This window comes from Pseudorca crassidens, chromosome 12, assembly GCF_039906515.1.
Source record: "Pseudorca crassidens isolate mPseCra1 chromosome 12, mPseCra1.hap1, whole genome shotgun sequence".
Lineage (NCBI taxonomy): Eukaryota > Metazoa > Chordata > Mammalia > Artiodactyla > Delphinidae > Pseudorca > Pseudorca crassidens.
Genome location: NC_090307.1, coordinates 71,739,052 through 71,756,613, shown reverse-complemented (window position 1 = coordinate 71,756,613; position 17,562 = coordinate 71,739,052). Strand labels below are relative to the sequence as shown.

General features: G+C 46.2%; 1 long non-coding RNA gene across 1 annotated transcript in view; it reads left to right on the top strand.

Moving 5' to 3' along the window:
• LOC137203703 (uncharacterized) overlaps positions 1-17,562 on the top strand; it is a 357,325-nt gene that overhangs the window by 155,772 nt on the left and 183,991 nt on the right. The window contains exon 4 of the long non-coding RNA XR_010933251.1: positions 15,461-15,555. This is a non-coding gene — a long non-coding RNA (uncharacterized lncRNA). The remainder of the gene's footprint in view (positions 1-15,460; positions 15,556-17,562) is intronic.

Below are 17,562 nucleotides of genomic sequence, written 5' to 3'. Positions count from 1 at the left end.
GAATGTTAACACTCCCTCATTACGCGTGTGAAGGAATGGGCAGTGTTCAAAAGTATTTCGCATCCGTTATCCTTCACCTCATTTATTGGGCTTCTCGTCTACCAAAGAGGAGACACGTGCACATACAGAAACACAGACACACACACACACGAATGTGCACCCATACGTAAGGACACACACTCATTCACATCCTTATGTACACACAGACGTGCACACACACATATTCAGACGCACATGTGCCACATACACGTGTAGACGTGTATACACACAAACACACATACATACATTTACACACACAGATACACATGCATACACGAAAGCACAGACACATGCAGGCATGCACACATGTGCTGGCTGGTGTGCACCCATACACGAGGTACATATACGTGTAGACATGCATATACACAAAAACACATGCACTTACATCTCTTATCCACTTTTGACAAATGAATGGTGCGACATAGAGGTGAAGGGACTTTCCAAGGCCAGGCAATTGGGTTCAAGTCCACCTCTGTCCAACTGCACAGCTTGTGCTGTTTTCACAATACTTTTCTTCTGCTAATAGCAGAGGAACCGAGGAATTGAGGAAGGATTGTTTTTAAAGAGTTTGCCCAAAGCGAATCTTCTGAGAACCAGCTGCCTCTCCAAGCACCTCCGTTTCACTGTTCCATGCTTCTAGGAGGGCAGAGGTCGCTGCACCAGGTCAGAGAGGAGAGAATTCTGAGCTGCATGAAATATGAGACCACCACGAACGGAGGATGCCTCCAGTTGCTGGCTGCTGGAAGATGCCTCAAATGCCCCCACGACTGAGCTACGTAGTTTCCTGGGCCCTTTGGTGGGCACTGCACATAGCCTTACAAGTCTCTGCAAATTCCAAAAGCACCATGGGGTTGAGGAAAGTGCCTTAGCTGGGGACCAGGAGACCTGGGTTCTAGTCCTGTCTCTGCCCCTCGCTTGCTGCCTGTTCTTCCCTGCTCTGTTCTTAAGCTCTGCCTCTGCTCACTGAGGAGGGTTGGACTTGGAGAGACAGTGGAGAACACAAGATGAAGGTTTAAGACTCAGCTCCATGGCTTTACAAGATTTGCAACTTGAAGCAACTCATTTAATATCCTGAGCCTCACTTTCCTCATTTATGAAATAGAAACGACACTACTAATTGGGCAGCTGCCATTTACGTGTTCCTGGCATGTTCCAGGCAAAGGAAACTGCAAGTGCAAAGGCCCTGTGGCACCTGCTTGGTGCTCATGTTCACCACCTCACTGATGAAAGGCCCGACTGTGGGCCACCTCCCGTTGCTGATGATGAGGAAGGAGAAGACCAGAGTGGTCACGTGGCTTGCTTGAGGTTGCAGAGCTACCTGATGGCAAAGCAAAGACTGGAACCAGCCAGGACTAGAATGAGGAAAGCATTGGGCACAGAATTGAAAGGAGGGTATCAAAAATCCCAGTAGTTGAGGTAAAAAACAAACAAACAAAAAAACTGCTTTGGTGAAGTATTTTTTTAAAAAGCGAAAGTTAAGGCAAACAAATCTCTGATGAACAAAATATCAAAATTTTAAACAAAGACAGAATTAGAATTACTGATTTTCCCTTTTGCCTCAGGCACCAATGTGACTCACATGACACGTTATTTAAAATGTTTAGACTTTGTTCATCGTGGATTTTTGTTTGCATTAAATTTGAATTTTTAAAATATTGCACTAAAATGTTTATCTTGATTATTGGATTTTTTGGTGCCCCTTAAATTCTGTGCCAGAGGTGAGTGCCTCACTTGTGTCACCCTAGTCCCAGCCCTACAGGACTTGCTCTGCCAACCCGGATGCCTTGCTCCTTCCCTATGGCTATTCACTCACTCATTCATCTACTCATTTGTTCAGTCATTCAGCATATATTTCGGATGCCCATGATTCCAGGAGCCAGAAAAATAGCAGTGTACAAGATAATCATGGTTTCTGCCTTCCTGGCATGGACCGTTTAATTTTAGCAACAGATGTGGATGAAATAATCTCTTAAACAAATGTACGAGTAGATATGTGGCAGTCGCAGCAAAGGGAACTAATGGAGGTGTTGACCAAGAGTGGCAATCAGGGCAGGCTTCCTTGAGGAAGTGGTGTTTGGATGAGATGGAGTTAACCAGGTGAGAATGGATTGAAGGTGTGTGGCTAAGAGTGTTCCAAGCAGAGGAAAGGCAGATGCAAAGGCCCTTTGTGGCAAAGGCAAGAGTGTGGAGGGTTCTAGAAACACAAGAGACCAGTGCAGCATCATGCTGAGAGCCAGGAATAGTGTGGGACAAAACAAAGACGGAGAGGTAGGCAGGCTCTGAAGATGCAGTGGGGAAGGATCTGATCTCCAGCCCAAGGGCAGTAGGGAGCCTGGAGGATTTGGAGCTGGGGAGTGACATGATTAGGTTTGTTCTTTGGGATGATCCCCCTGGTTGATTGCTGGATGGAATGTATTTTGGTGTTATATATGGAACCCAGACTCCCTAGTTTTCTAGTCTGGCTTCCCCCTTTCTTGCTGTGTGACCTTGGGTAAGTCATATAGCACTTGCCTTCTCTGTGTTTCAGTTACTCATCTGTAAAATGGGATACCAGTCTCTCAGTGTTGTTAGGATTAAATGAGATTATAAGTGTTGGTCTCTACAATAGGCCTGACGCACAGCAAACAGTTGGCCGTAATTATTATTACCGAGGATGGATTTTAGGGGGCAAAATAGAAGATAATAAGAAAGCAGGCACTTCCCTCAGCCCGGGGGCGGTGCCGCCTGGGCTCCTCTGCCTGAAGCTCGTTGCTCCCTCATTAGAAAGTGGCTTTTCTTTCTGCCGCACGCTCTCCGCTCTCCGGAGGAGAGGGCATGGTGGAGGCTGCAGGAACGCTGTGAAGGTCTTAAAAGGAATTATACCCTGCATAAAAATATTCACTCCAGTGGAGGGCCTTAAACCATTCCCCTGGGCATTGAACAGTGACTGAGCGTGTATTACTGTGCATTTAAGGTGATGGCAGCCGCCCAAGGTCAGAGAGAACCGGCAGGGAAGTGTTTAAGCATAGAAGTTCCCCTAAATAGTCGCATCCTTCCTCTAGCTGTTCCTCTCCCCCACCCGCCAAGTGACTGATCCATTGTCCTCCATATCCACAACCCCAGGAATAAGAACAGTCCCTGAAATTCCTCAGGGAGCTAAGGGAAGGGAAGAGGAAAGAGAACAGGTCTGGGCTGGGAGCAGGAGCGGGTCCAGATCTTACCCTGTTGTGGTCTGGAAGGACTCACTTAAAACCTCTGACCTCAGCATCATCATCTGTAAAGTGGGAGCCAGGCACCTGCTTAGTTCTAATTTTTGAGAAAACTAAATGAGGAACTCCAGCCTGGAAGGCCATATACAAAGTACTCAAAAATGATCATTTGTCCTTTCTTGGAGCTTTCTTCCTTCCCATTTTTTTTTTCTTTCCTAAATTCTAAATGACTTTACTTCTTGGCAAGGTAAACAACCTCCCCAAGCCTTGAGTTTCCTCATCTGTAAAGTGGGTACAATAACAGGAAGAACTTACAAGTTGATTGGGGGGATTAGTGAAATGTTTGGAGCTATTGCACGCTGAGATGGGAGACTGAGCCTCACCTGTCTTGATGGGTTTTGTCTTTTCACAGCCGAGGGTGGCAGTGGGGACCGGTAGACTCTTCCCCTACTTGCATCTGGGCACTGTTCTGCCTCTGGTAGCAGCACTGTGGAAGCATAGTATCCTTAATTCTGGACCTTATTGGGTCCATGAATCCTCTGCATTTGAACACCCAGAATCATCATATTTTTAAAGTGGGTCCCGGCACCCTAAGGACTAAGGAGTGTCTTGTCCCGGGTAAAAGTGCTCTGGGCCAGGACTCAGAATCCACACATGGGCTGTCGCTGGCTCAGGGAAATGGGGCTCTTTAGCAAGCCTTGCTGGCCTCAGTTTTCTTATCTGTAAAGGGGGAAACAATGGGATGTACTCCATAGGATTAATGGGGGGGGGGTTAGTGGGGCAATGCTTCTGAAGTGCTTAGCACATAGTAGGAACACAGTACCTATTAACTCCTTTTCCTCTTTCCTTGTTGCAGAGCTCAGTGGGGTCACCATCGCCATCCAAAATTCTCAAAAGGAGCCATTTTATGAAATACATACACACTTCCTTTTGATCTTGGATCAGTATAAAAATAGGGAAAAATCTCTTTTAATTAAGAGAGACTCTAAAAACAAAGAGAACTTAGGCTCACTGTCTCACAGAAAGCCTTGTCACTACCAATGAATGTTTCTGGCAGATGCAGGGACAAAAAGAGGGATTCTGTGGTTAAACAGGTTTGGTAAGCATTGTACCGAAAGAATTAAGTGGTTGTCTTACCTACGGGGCAGGTCGGAGTCCTTAGCACGTGATGTATACTTTGAAGCAGCAAGATGGGCTCTGATTACTCAGTGCTTCCCTAATTTCCCTGGCCAGAGAATGCCTTGCTGGGCTCAGCTTCTATAACACACATTTTTCTGGGGTTTGGGGGGAGAGGAATAAAAACTGGAATAGCCAATCTTGGGGGCTCTTCTTACTCTTGAAACTTGATGTCTCTATTTTAGCTGTTTCATTTATATCTTTCTTTATTTTAAATAACTCCTTTGTGTAATTTTCCTCTCTTTTTGTCTGTTCTTGGCTCGATGCATTTTGCAATCAGTGCTTCCCTGACTTGGTTTCCCTATTACAAAATCACTGAATGTTGGTGATTTGCCTAATGATTATCTCTCGAGAATCTGCTCCGATCCCCTCTGGGGCAGGTACTTTACCATACACCAGGGGGCAGGCCAAAGTGAAGCAGGGCCCTGTCTCAGGAGCCTGAGGCCAAGGGAGGCTCCCAGCTCTCCCACTGCCTACCTCCCCGTAATGATTAGTTGGAATCCAAGACAGCAATACAAGAAGTGTCGTTGGTGGGCGTGATGGAGTGCCTGCTGAGTGGGCTGCAGATAAGCACCGTGATTTCGGAGGACGCTTCATCATTTCGCAGTAAGAACATGTTAACGGGTGATTGTTTGAACGTCTCCAGCTAATAGGATATTATTCATAACACTCTGGCTAGTTGGAATCGAAGATGATAAGAAATTAAATCCTTAATGGCTTTCTTTAAAGGAGGACTTTTCCCAAGGGGACCTGGAACCTTGGGAATTCTCTCCCTCTGCCCTGGCAATATCTCTGTGGAGGAAATTGGCTTCAAATGAACTTCCCAGGGAGGCACAAAGGTAAAAGGAAGAGGAAAAAAAGCAATTGGCATTGATTTGGTGTCTACTATGTGCTGGGTACCTAGATATTTTACACTTCGTCCCAGCAACATCTCTGTTGTGACCAGGTACTATTAAGCCCACATCAGAGCTGGGGGATCTAAGGCTCTCGGAGGTGAATCTCCTTGCACAACGTCTCAAGTTTGGCCTCTGGAGTCATGATTTGAGTTCCAAAGCAATTTTCTTTACATGAGATACAGTTTATGGAGAGGGGAGTTGTCTGAAAGAAGGAGGAGCCCTTGCGTGAGATTTGAAGGTGGGAAAGGAGAAGACATAATACCCTGGAGGGATCTGCAAGCAGGGGCGAGGTGTTGGCAAAAGGAAGGCATGGGTTTTGCAGGTGGCGTCTACATTAACTTTGGGAATCGTCTATTTCCAGGAGACAGGCAACCAACATTTCTGTGATACTCCCTGTGATTCTGGTGCTTCTGGATTTCCTGAGCTGGGTTCCTTCTGTGTTTCTAACAATTAAGGAAGCTTCTAACTCCCTGTATTAAATCCCTTCCTGCTTGAAATACCTTGTGCAGTGACTGAACGATGACAGAGTAAGCCACCAATCATTTTACAAACACATACACACACACACACACACACACACAAACACACACACACGATCAACTCCCCAAGAAAAGGATAACTTAACAAGAAAAGAATTACAGATCAAACATCCTTAGGGCATGTGATAATAAAATCATCATCATCATTATCATCTGTTTCGCAACATGGAAACCAACCTCCTGAAGTCTGGACAAATAAAGAGCCCACAGTATTTTTTTTTTAAAGCTGCTCTTTCCATGTAATTAAATCCTCCTTCTAAATGAAAAAGACAGAAATGGTGGTGAAATTCTTGAATAGGCCAAATTCACTTTCAATGGGAACTCACCATAGCAGCTGGCTGTGAATATTTAAAAGCTAATGCATTGTTTGTTTGTTTGTTTTCATTTTTGTGGGGTACAAATATCCAGCATTTCCCCAGCCTCCCCACTCTTTTTCCCCTGGGTCTCATCAGCCTCCACAGTGGAAGCCAGCTCGGTTTTCCATTTGCAAAGTTCACGATTCACCCAGCCATGAGCTGTCCCTTTAACCACCGCTAAATTGTTTCCTGACAGCCCTCGCTACAATTTTCTCCCTTGACATTTGATTTACATATGATCTTTAAGCACTGCCATGGTGGTAATAGTGATTTGGTTAATATTCCAAACCCTCCCCCATACCCCACACCTTGCAGGGACGTTTCATTGCTGCAGCGTGGCAAAATGCATGTACCAGATAAATGTATTGCTAATGAAGTAAACGGATTAGGGGGAAGAATCAATTGCCCTGCTGCCTGGATGAGGCACTGGGAGTTAATTTTGTCTGGATCTGCAAGGGTGGCTGTTAATAGAATAGGCTTTTTACCTAATTGGAGGGAAAGTAAATGAAGTACAGTAATATTCTGTGATGAATTGGGTGAATTTACTTCATTTTCTCTTAGTCTTGCTTGATGAGTGTTTACAGCACAACAGAATTTATGGTCTCCCTCATCCCCCCATTTTTCTTTTCTTTCTCTAGTCTTCACTATCTTCCTTTTCTTTCTTTTTTTTATATCTCACTTTACCTTTCTTCCTCCAACCTTTCTTTTTGTCCTTCTTTCCATCCATTCATACATCTATCACGCCATCCCTCCCTCCACCCCTGTACTCCTCCGTCCATCCATCCATCCATTTCTTCATCCAGCTAATAAACCAGGGTCTCAAACCCAAATGTCTTCAGGAGCCAGTGATATAAATGAGTAACTCTTTGCGGGGCCTGTGGCAAAATGGAGCCGTTACTATCATCACGGTCCCCGTGATCGACATCCGCATTGTCGTCGCCATCATGATCATCATTTCCATCAATCTGTCATGTATTGAATCTGTCCTTTTTCCCTCTATCCTTTCAACATTTATTGAAGACTTACTGTGCTATTCAAGACCCGATTTACCTCTGTGAATATGACAAATGAAAAAAAGTATAGCAAATAAGTCACTTAGACCAATCTGCATATCTGTCTGATGCCTAGACTCCCACCCAGGATTTTTCTCTCTTCTCTCCTGATGGAGGCATTGAGATTCTGTTGCAGTGATTGCATTTGCCAAAGATCAGAATCAATAGGTGTTAGGTGAAGTGTGGCCAGTCCCCTGGAATCAGAAGTAGGAGAGATCTCTACAAACAATGAAGAGAAGGGTCAGAGCATATACAGGAGTTTCAGAATGTGTTTTCCTAGCGTGAGGTCATGCACAGGAGACCAGACATCTGTGGGAGGGACAGAACATGGCTTACTGAATGAAGAGAGGTCATGAATTAGGGTGGGAAAAACAGACTAGTAGAGTGAGGCACCGAAGCCCAGGGCAGCACCAGGGACAGCTCCAAGGCCTTTCAATTGGGCAGCTCTGGCCTGTTCAGGTCACATGACTGGCAAGAGGCAGGGCTAGGATTCTAACCCAGGATTCCAGAGCCTACGGTGATCCTCCAACATCAGCACATTAGAATCCCTTCGGAACTTATTTAACCTGTTGATTCTTGGGGGTGACAATGACTCTCTCTTTTGGCCAAATTTGAGTCAGGCTCCTCTGAGTCCTCTTTCTGATTAGACGTGGACCATGGACTCTGTCTCTGACCTGCTTACTCCAGTTTTAGCAAGAATCTTGCTGAGTCAGTTTAGCCAAAATCCCCCATTCTTGGTCTGATCACCCTTGATATCTGGTCAAATTCCTAATCCCCGACCCTTGATATCTTATCACTCTGGCCTGCATTCAGCAAGAATCCTATTAGATCAGTCTAGCAAAGAATTACCCTGCCTCTTAGTAATTTTCCATCCACAGATGCCCCCTCTCCCCCAGTTCTGCTCCTTGGCTGTAAATTCCCACTTTGGCTCGTTGTATTCATTTGGAGTTGAGCCCAAAATCTCTCACCTATTGCAAAATCCTCATTGTAGTAGTGACATACCCCCTACCCCCCTTGAATGAAGTCTTCCTCACCATTGTTGACACATGTCTGAATAAATTTTTCCTTAACAAGGGCCCTAGAATCTGCATTTGTAATCCACTTCCCAGCTGATTCTGATGCAGGTGTTTTGCAGACCATACCTTGAAAAACTCCACCGGAGTCTTGTCAGGGCATGTTTAGACCAGTCTTGTTTTATTTATCCAGTGTCCCATAGCCACTGAGTGTCATGGTGCTCAAAGGAGAAAAAGGAGAGTCGATGTGGGGCTGGGGTAACGGCAGGGACATCACTTACCTCCACATGATTTTTTTTTTTGTTTACTAAAGATCTAGTTATATTTTCAAGGACGTGACTTCATCTACTTTAAAGGCACAGTCTGTCATCTGCCTGTTGAGCCTCAAATCTCTGCCTGAGCCCAGAATCTAGATTTTTATTTCTAGTTAAATGTTCTGTCTAGGGCCAGTCATCTCCTGAGAGCCTACTCTGTGCCAGGTACCACGTTGGACACTGGGAATGCAGAAATGAATCAACCTAGATTTTTACCCTCCAGGAGCTCAATGTTAAAACCACAGTCAGCCCCCATTTTGCATCTATTGCGCTGGGGCCTCTAGAAAGCATTTATCATCTTGTTCAACTGTCTCCTCTTTTTCCCCTTCTCTTACCGCAGACTTCTGCTTGTATAAACTTTGCTGAGAATTTGAGCAGAAATAGTAAATAATGAAGCTCCAGAGGGTTGCACTAATTTCCCAGACATTTAATCAATATGGAGCTGCCCTGTTCATTACAGCTGTCAAAAATATGCAAAGTTGTCCATCTGGTCCTCTCAGGTACGAAGCTCTGAGCTGCAGTCACCAGTTGCTTGGCTAATTACCACGCCCCATTTTCCCTCATTCCGAGGCCTCTCCATTAACCACGAGCTACCAGCTCAAGTATAAAGGCAAACAATAAATATTTGAAATGGCATTGCCTGGGCAGGGGTCCTGAACAGTGGTTGAGTTGGGTCACTGCAGATGAGGAATACAGGTGGGGTTTTGTGGAAGAGCGCATCTCTCCCCATCTTCCCCCCACCTCCCCCGCACCGCGACTCTCCCCAGTCCTCAGCCTCCTTCCTTCTGAGGCCCCTCCCTGCCCTTCAGATATCTAGACCTATTAAAAACCATTGGGGGTTAAAACGATCTATACAAAAGCTTTGCATAAAAAAGTGATCAATGCAAATTCCTCTGAGGAAATTGCTTCAACAGATGGAAACGGCCCATTTGCAACAAATGCCGCTGGCTGTGCAGATGGTAATTATGGGATGTATGTAAACATGCAAGCTCTGGCAAGCAGAGCAAACTGCACTGCTGAACTCAGCCGGCATCAAGGCTGCCTGCCCTGGCACTTACCCCTGCCCTGACTGGCCTGCAGGCCAGGGGTTCCAGAGGAGTCCAGGGGTGCCTAAGGACTTGGGTTTGCAATTCCAAGACCTAGCTTCTATTTAACTACAAGTCTTTCTGAAATGGGAGCAAACCACATATCCTCTAATCTCTTGGTGGACCAAGGCTGTGGCATGGCTTCCTGGAAGAAAGAAATCAACATATATTGAGCACTCACTGTATGCCAGGTACTATGCTCTTAGTCTTGAGTGCATTCTCTTGTTTAATCGCCACAAAGACCTCGGTGAGTTGACATTATCATTATCATCACCACTTTCACTATTTTGCAACTGGGGAAACTGAGGCTTGACGAGGTGAGGGAATTTTCCCAAGATTATAAGACTAGAAAGTAAGGAACCAAGATGTATCAGTTAGCTGTTGCTGAGTAACAAACAATGCCAAAGCTCAGTGGCTTCAAATAATAAGCACTTATTATTGTTTACAACCCTACAGTCATATAGGTGCTTCTTCTGGTCTTGGCTGGGTTCAGCTAATCATGACTGGGCTCACTCATGCTTCTAGATGGTCTAGGAAGACTAATCATGACTGGGCTCACTCATGCTTCTAGATGGTCTAGGATAGTCTTCCTTAAGTCTGTTATTTGGCTAACTGTTGAGCTGTGTTGACGGGGATTAAGAACCACGTGTTTTTCATCCTCCAGCAGACTCATGGTAGACAGCAAATTCCAAAATAAAGAACAGAAATGCATAAGGCCTCTTGAGGCCCAGGCTTGGAAAAGACACACAATCTCCTCCACCAGATGGCTAATCCAAACTAAAGAGGTAGAGAAATAGACTCCACTTCCCAACTTAAGGAACTGCAAAGACACATTGCAAATGGCAAACACACAGAGAGGAATGGAGAATAAGGCCAGTTTTGTAAGCAGTATATCACTATTGGAAGCAATATAAGCATAAGACTTGAACTTAGAGTTCTCTGGTTTCAAGTCCATAATTTCCAAGGTCCTCCATGGGTGCCCATCATTCCAGAGATAACTTGGCCTTTTATGGTTCATCTCTCCTTGACTATCTTCTGTCTGCAGGTAAATTAGGGCTCATCTCTTCTCTCTTCCAGTGATTCTTACTCCCACTCTCAGGCTCTTTCCCTTGGGCATCTGAGTGGGACAGTGCTTTAAGCACTAAATTCAGAGTCAGTGTATTTGAGTTGTGGTCCCATCTCCATCACTGATGCTCTTTTGGGCTTCATGGAATCCCTCCCCCTCCCCAGATCTCAGTGTTATGCCTGCAATAAACAAGATGGAGAAGGTTTGATCTGAGATTCCTTCCACTCAAATTCTGTATGATTTTATGAATGGCAAGAGGTTCTCCAGCCTCAGTGGTCCAGCTCATATCATCATTTGCCTATAGCCCCTGTAGGTGTTTGATTTTGCAGCTTATGGACTAGGATCCCTCCAGCATTAAATTTTTCTGCGTCTGCTCTGTCTCAACAATCTTGTGAAGAAGGTAGTATTATCATTACACCCACTTTACTGGTGAGGAGTCTGAGGCTTAAAGAATTGAAGGGACTTGTTTAAAAATCTCAGGGTCTCTGAGTGTGACCTGGAGACAGATCCCACATCTCTTGACATCCAACCCACTGAAGGAGGCCAGAGGTCCAAGATGGGATCCTAAGCTGGAGCTGGAACCTCTCCAGGTCCAGGTATCTTGTTCCCCGATTCTGTTGAATCATCCGGTTTCCTCATCCTTCAGATGTTGCAGAGAATCCAGATTCCTCTCCCTGATGTCCTCAGCTCCCCCTGCATTGATCTCCAGCTTTATGAGGGTGACAGGCCATACCTTTTAATTGCATTATTACATCTTTATGGTCTGCTGATTGAGCAGGTCGCCTCTGCTGGGCAGCCAGGCCCTGGAATTTATATGCGGAACTGAAACGTTTATTGGAATCATATTGATAAAGGCATATTGTGAAAAGGCCTGTGACTCTTAAGAAGAGAGTGGGGTCCTCAGGAGGCAGGGGGAGAAGGCAGGTCAACATACTCCCGAGGAGAGAGTCGGTCACTCATGAGATATGAGGGCAGCAGTTCCCTCCGTCCCCTGCTCAACTCCTAAATATTTCCTCTTTTGTCAGCCTGTTAAGTTCTGGTAGGAAAGAGCAAATGCCTGGAAAAGCTGTAGGGAGAGGGGCTGGGAGATTTCTGAAGAGGGGCAGTATTCCGGGTTCGTGGATAAGTTGGCAATGAGGGTAGGGACCGCTCCTGCTGAGATGGGGAGGGCCCTTCAGGTAGAGGCTCTGTGTGAACAAAGACAGATTGTAGAGACTCTTCATGGAGTAGAAGATCTGTAAGGAAGCTACCTGGCCTGCTTGCCAACTCCACTTGCGTGTTGAATATGCACCTCAAACTTGCTATCCCCCAACCTGAACTGATCCTGCCAATTTATTTTTATTTATTTATTTATTTATTTTTTAAGATGTTGGGGGTAGGAGTTTATTAATTAATTAATTAATTTATTTTTGCTGTGTTGGGTCTTCATTTCTGTGCGAGGGCTTTCTCTAGTTGTGGCAAGCGGGGGCCACTCTTCATCGCGGTGCGCGGGCCTCTCACTATCGCAGCCTGTCTTGTTGCGGAGCACAGGCTCCAGACGTGCAGGCTCAGTAGTTGTGGCTCACGGGCCCAGCCGCTCCGCGGCATGTGGGATCCTTCCAGACCAGGGCTTGAACCCGTGTCCCCTGCATTAGCAGGCAGAGATTCTCAACCACTGCGCCACCAGGGAAGCCCAATCCCGCCAATTTATTTTGCAGACGTGCCCGTTGCAGGAGTCAACAGATCCACCCTCCAGGGGCTCAGGACACCTTGGGGTCATCTTTGATTCTTCCCTTGATTCCACTCCCTCCCCACTTTTTTTTTTTTTTTTTTTTTGCGGTACGCGGGCCTCTCACTGTTGTGGCCTCTCCCATTGCGGAGCACAGGCTCCGGACGCGCAAGCTCAGTGGCCATGGCTCACGGGCCCAGCCGCTCCGTGGCATGTGGGATCCTCCCGGACCGGGGCACGAACCCGTGTCCCCCGCATCGGCAGGTGGACTCTCAACCACTGCGCCACCAGGGATGCCCCTTCCCCTTTTTTAATCCATTGTAAACACAGTGGGCTGTACTTTCCAAATATTTTGAGAGACTCTGTGCTCCTCTTGCACCTCCCCGGTTTCTACCCTGCATGGAACCCCCATCAACTCTCCTTACATCATTTCAGCAGCCTTGGAATAAAGTTTTGGTCCAACTGTCTCCTTAAGATCTTCCCTGATAACCCTATTTTGAATCATCATCCTCACCTCGCAGCACTGTCTGCTGCTGGGTCCTGCTTTGTTTTTCTTCATGACACTTCTCCCCATCTACTATGCTATAGAATTTATTATTGTTGTTATCTTTCTCTCCCACTAGAATGTAAATTCTTGGAGGGCAGGGACTTTTGACTGTTTTATTCACTACTGTATCTCCAGCACAGGGAACAGTGTCTGGCATATAGTAGGTGCTCAATAAGTATTTGTTTAATGAGTTCATGAATGAAGTTGGTTGGAGCCAGGTCCTGGGGGACGTTTGATGCTGCACTGGGGGCTGGAGCTTGTACCATGAGCTCTGATTTCCACCCTGAACTGCATAGTGTGTTAGTGGAGCTCTCATATGCATCCAAGGTAATCAGTGTGCCTTCCTGGAGCTCTGGATTAGTAATATCATGTGTCAGGGAGTCAACCCTAAATGAGGAATTTGCAAGAGGATAGCTCAGGGGTTAATTTGAATGTATTTCCGTGTCTCAACATCAGCACATTCTAGGAAAAAGGAATCTGCTTTGCATAGTAAATGGTATTTGGTGCGTAGCTTCTTTCTTCAGGTATGACCTGGGTCGTCTGTCTTTTTGATTCTGAAAGGACTTTGGTGCCAGGAGGGAGGGGTCTGTGGTGCAGTGTTAATTGGCGGCAACTAATTGGACCTAGTTTATGAACTCCTCCAGGCCATAAGCCACTCATATTTTGGTTCAGTGTTGTAATGACCACAGTCCTTTTCTAAAGTGCTCTACCTTTGACGGAAAGCAATGGCATATGGCCAAGTTCACCTCCAGGAATCTCTCTTCAAGGAGGGCAGAGGAGGTGAGAATTTTAGGGTTGGGGTTCTCAGTTGGAATGGCCAGATGACAAACTTTAAACCAGGCAGCTCTGGGTTGAAATCCTGGTTCAGCCACCCACTAGCTGTGTGACCTTGGGTGAGTCCTTAACTGCAGTTTCCTCATCCATATAATAGGGATGATAGAGCTTCATTTTATATGACCAGAGGAAGGGAGATGGAGTGGCTTTTATTTAACAGTGACTGACTAAGCACATACCAGATATATGTGCAGATCCCCAAAAGTGTCTGTTAGAAGTGTATCTAGATGAATGAGTGATTGTTGAATGAATATATGAAGGTATGCTGTTCAGAGGTTACAGGGATGGACAATGTCCCCAATCAAGAAAGATGGCAGGACTTGGGTTGCTTGACCCTTTGGGCATTTAGAGTGTGGAGGCTGTTCATGAAGAATCCCAGACTTGAAGAATCCTAACATATCATGACTTGAGGGAGTCTCTGAGAGACTTCTCATTTTGAAGGGGAGTAGAATCATGGCCCAGAGAGGGAAAGTGGTGGGGCGAAGGACACACAGCAAGTGAAGGGCAGGCTTGAGGTTGGAACCAAGGTGCTCTTTTTCCTACAACGTTCCCACCCCAGCCTCTCCACAGGTGCTTTTCTGAAAATGCACAGGAGAGAACGGGGCAGACTCTAGACCTGTGGTTCAAACATCAAGTTCAGAAGGAGAAGAAAATAAACAAGTCGGGCCCCCTCCTGACTTCAGCCACAGGCCTGGGGAATCCCCAAAGCAGAGGATGGACAAGGACAAACTTCATGAAGGGTCAAGAGATGCAAGAAAAGGCAGGCGGAGTAATTAATAACCATCAGCAATAGATAGTGTTGGGGTGAGCACTGAGATACCTATTGATCAGAGAAGTAAACACCAATCACTGCAAGTGTTTCTTCAGCCCTGGGTCAATATGCTTCCATATACATAGAAGCTAGCAGCTGTTGCCGATACTGGGGAGGTCTTAGTCCGGGTGGCCGCGAGAGCTTACACTGCTTGAGGATGTATCTGCATTGTGAGCTACTCTGCTGTAGGTGCTCTTTCCATTCGTTTGTTCATTCATTTGTTCATTCATTCATTCATTCAACATATTCTAAATGCTTACTACACGTCAAGCTTCTTGGAGGCACTGGGATAGAGCAGTGGGCACGAAGGCAATCCTTGCCCTGACGGGGCTCACAGAATAGACAAATAAATAAATAAGATAATTTCAGACAGTGTTGAGTGCTGTGAAGAAAGTCACATAAGGGAGGTAGATGGAGAATGGGTGGAGGGGGATGGTGTCTCGCTGATATTGGACAATTGGGGAACGCCTCTCTGAGAAGGTGACCTCTGGCTAAGATCCTAATGAGTAGAAGGAGTCAGCCCCATGAACACAGGGGGAAGGGTGCTCCAGGTATAGGGAACAGCATGTGCAAAGGCCCTGGGATGGGAAAGAGCTTGGGATGTTGGAGGAACAGAAAGGAGTAAGGGGTTGGATTTGTTTTAAGTGATGAAGCCATTGGAGGATGAATGGCCAGCCCCTTTCAGTGTGGGCCCCTTAGCAATGAGGCATTCATTGACCTGGAGTTAGGGACAGGCTCCTGGCTGGAGTCTGGCAGACCCAGCCCTGCCCGAGTGTGGAAGCCTTGGCCAGCTCCTCCCATCATGGAACTTCTATTTCCTTATTCACAACATGCAGGACATTGGCTCATGACCTTCCAGCTCTGACATTCTGACCTTCTTTCAAGGACATGGGATGCAGATATACAACCTCCACACATATCAGTCACTCAGGTAAGGCCCCTTTGCTTGCCATGAGATGCAAGTTATTGTGGTCAAGGAAGCGGGAGATGAAATGGCAGGAAAAGCAAATGTACCAAAGAGAAGAGTTGACTCCTTTGAGCTGTCATCTGAGTTGGCTCCTTTGAGCTGGGCCTGGGTCTTCGTGTCACCAACCCCTCAATTTCAGGTTGCACCATGAATCCGCCATGTTTCGTGCAAGCTGCTAGCTGTCTTCCCTGTGTCCTTGCAGTGAAGTTGCAGCCTCTGAGGGCAGGTCCTGGTGGCAGAAATAAGCAGTGCCCATGCAAAGCAACAGCATGCAGGAAGAGGAGAAAACAGTTGCACTGTAGAAAATATAAGAGCCCAACTAATTAAGAACAAGCGGTGCTACAGTTGCTCATTTGACAGGACCTCCTAGCACCCAGAGATCCCATGCCTAGGTATACACCCAACAAAAATGAAAAATGAAAATATATGTGTGCCGGAAGATGTGTGTGAGCAGCATTCTTTGTAACAGCCTAAAACTGAGAACTACCCAAATCTCCATCAACATTTAAACTGAAAGATTGTGCCATACTCCCAGAAAGGTATACCACATAACAAGATGGGCAAATCCAGCCCATGGTCATATCTGACCATTTCCCATTTTGTAAATAAAGTTTTATTGGAACACAGCCATATCCATTCTTTACATATAGTCTATGGCAGCTTTTGCACTAACTAGCAAAGATGAGCAGTTACGAAAGAAATACTATAGCCTGCAGATCCTCAAGTATTTACTCTCTGGCCCTTTCCAGAACAAATTTGCCAACGCTTGCTATATAAAAATGAAAATAAGCAGGCTTCCGTGGTGACGCAGTGGTTGAGAGTCTGCCTGCCGATGCAGGGGACACGGGTTCGTGCCCCGGTCCGGGAAGATCCCACATGCCGCGGAGCGGCTGGGCCTGTGAGCCACGGCCGCTGAGCCTGCGCATCCGGAGCCTGTGCTCCGCAACGGGAGAGGCCACAACAGTGAGAGGCCCGCGTACCGCAAAAAAAAAAAAAAAAGAAAGAAAAGAAGCAGTCTACAACTTCCCTGGGCAATGTGGATGATTTTCACAAACAAAATTTTGAATGAAAGAAGCCAACACAAATGAGTACCAGTTGCACAATTGCATTTATATTAAGTGTAAAGACAAGCAGAACTATTCTACATTGCTGGAAGACAGGTTACCCGTGGAGGATAGTAACTAAACAGGGCACGTGGCAGCTTATGGGCGCTGGAAATGTTCTGCTTCTTCTCCATCTGGGTGGCAATGGGTGTTCATTTCGTGACAGTCCATTAAAATGTACACAGATGATGTGCACACTTCTGTGTATGTATGTTGTTCATCGGTAAAATTTTTAAAATAAATAAAAAAAGAAACGGTGGGTGTAGATCACCATGCCAAGCATTTTCTCAATGTATTTCCTGGGCAGAAAGCGCAAATAACAGATTGTCAAGTTAGAAAACAGATAACTTTAACCTTTCCACGCAAGCACACATTTATGCATTCACTCTACAAATGTTTATTGATCTCGCACCATGCGCCAGGTGCTGGGAATTCAGCAGTGAGGGAGATAGACACAGCCGCCACCTTCCCAGCATTTACATTCACACTCACACGTGCCCAGGGAATCTTGCACGCATGTGCACCTAGACGCTCCATCCTCAACGTGGACCTGCCCACGTGTGCACTCCCGACCTGCATCTGCAGGTCATGTCATTCTCAGGTGAACACTTTTCTGAATTTTGCTCTCCCTTCCCTCACTACCATAACTTCCACCTCCCTCCTCCCTCGGATACAGACGGATGGAGCTCAGTTTACCCAGCATCACTTAGGAGTCCTGTGTCCTCCGGGGATCATGGACCTGTGCTGGCCAGGACTCCACAGCTTAGTTCCCAAGGTGGGATGGGTCAGACCAGCTGGTTTCTCCCCAGGTCATGCCTGGCATCTGAGACACTTAGGGCTCAGACAAGTGGAGACCCAGGGCTGAGCG